Genomic DNA, 2,252 nt, shown 5'->3' on the forward strand with positions numbered 1-2,252 from the left:
TAGAAACAGTGGTATGAGAAAGAACTCTCTTTTGCATACATGTGCACATGTGATGTTTTTGCTTATGCAGTTATGCCTGTGTACCTGTGCCACAATGACGCATACAGGACACAACACAGACATACTTGGCATGGCACGCTCTATGCAACTAGGACATGGGAACACCATAAATTGTATTATGTCTCTGTGTGTGTTGCATGCAAATGGTTGAAAATGGTTGAACATGAATTATACTTTCAAAACTGCAGAGTGAGGGTACCATTGTAATACAAGTTTTTTTTTCTTATTGCTGGCATAGTTGCACAACAATTGTGAATTCAATATTAAATTTGTACATTTTTCTTGATAAATTTATGTTATTCAGTTACATGTCGAAGATGGTGATGGTTGGAAGGGAGGCACTATAATAAACTAAAATAATGTTTTTGTTGTTATCTGTCATGAATGAAACATTCTTTAGTTTTTAGATCCAATCCGAGATTTTTAGATTTTAAACATTTTTTATGTTATGTATTTGGATCAAATTTGATATTGAAGGCAAAAATACATAATAAACTTGTTAAAACATTTAAAATGACCTGGTTGGAAAAGGAGTTGACTAAGACATATTTTGATAATGAAAGCATAACTAACAATGCAATCAATATGTTTTTTGAAACCCCCAATCCATGTAGAGTGACAGGGAATCTTAAGTCCATCTTTTGAAACCATATGATAAACCACTCTTAGAACTTGTTTAGCATGCACTCTGCCAACCATAACCATGATCCACTTTGGCTTGAATATATTGGTTGATAATCCATATTCGGGTAAAAAAATCTATATTTGGGGAAAAATCCAACTAGATATCTATATTTGCGGTAAATATCAAATTCAAGATTTATATTCGGGGCAAAAATCTAATTCATGATTCATATTCGAGACAATAATCTAATTTGAGATCCATATCCAAAACAAAAATCCATATTCGGGGTAAAAATCTCATTCGAGATCTATATTAGGGGCAAAAATTCAATTCGAGATTCATATTCAAGGCAAAAAATCAATTTCAAATCCATATTCAGAGCAAAAATTCATATTCGGGGCAAACATCTCATTAGAGATCCATATTCGGGGCAAAAATTCAATTCCAAATCCATATTCAGGACAAAAATATATGATTTTAAATATAATTGCATGATTGGATCCATATTCGGGCAAAAAACTATAATAAACTTGTTAAAACATGTAAAATGGTGAATGGATCAGGTAATATAATTCAATCCAAAATGAAGTAATTTGACCCATTATCCATGATTGTCCAAGTTGTCTGCATATTGTCAATCAAACAACGAACATTTAGAACATAACATTTGTATAGGATCCAAACAAACTTGGACTTGGAACAATTATTACAGAACCAATGTTCTGTTCCTTTGTTTTTGTTCATTTTGTCCAAACCTGGACAAGCCATCAAACATGCCCTTAATGAACGCTGCAAACGCGCAAAACGCCGTCCACCGCTTTCAATGTCTGTTAAAAATAGTGTTATCCACGTCTTTTTTGTCTCATGCACCATCAAACATACTCTTAAGTAACATGTATTACACTTTAAATACACTTTTTTGTCTATAGCAGAGCCAAACACGTAGCATTCTTGCTTGACTCGTTCAGGACAAATGTGCTCCTTGTGGCTTGGCTTGCTAGCTACATGAACTGATCATGAAGGAGTTCATGACGAGTTGAACCCAGCTATTCAGATCCTTTACCAGTCTTATTTCTATGGGCAGGCTCATCTCGTTTCCCTGCCGTTGCCGATTTCAAAGACCGATGGCTTCCACTTACCCAAATCCATAAACACCCAACTCCCAAACAGAGCCTCACCGCGAGTGCTTCGTATAGGGATGTCAACGGGTCGGATATAGGTGTTGCCGAATCCGACTTAATCTGATTGGGAGTCAGATGGAAAAAGTTAAAATAGAATCCGGATCTGACTAGTCTAAAACCCGATTAGTCGGACTCGGGTCGGGTTTCATTGCAAAAATCAATACCAAATCCGAATCCGATCCAGATTTGGCTACCGAATCCGACTAATCGGATTCTGATTCCGATCCGTTGACATACATAGTTTCAACTTAACTGCACGCGGACGCCCCATAGAAATGAAAACCGATTCTGAGTTCGATCCGGTTCTCGATTCGCATGCGATTTGGTACAAAACCCTTAGTATTTCTGCCATGGGCACGGCCGCGTTATCCTTCCCGCTTCTTAAA

The sequence above is a fragment of the Nuphar pumila genome, chromosome 15 (assembly GCF_984573655.1).
Source record: "Nuphar pumila chromosome 15, dmNupPumi1.hap1.1, whole genome shotgun sequence".
NCBI classification, from domain to species: Eukaryota; Viridiplantae; Streptophyta; class Magnoliopsida; order Nymphaeales; family Nymphaeaceae; genus Nuphar; species Nuphar pumila.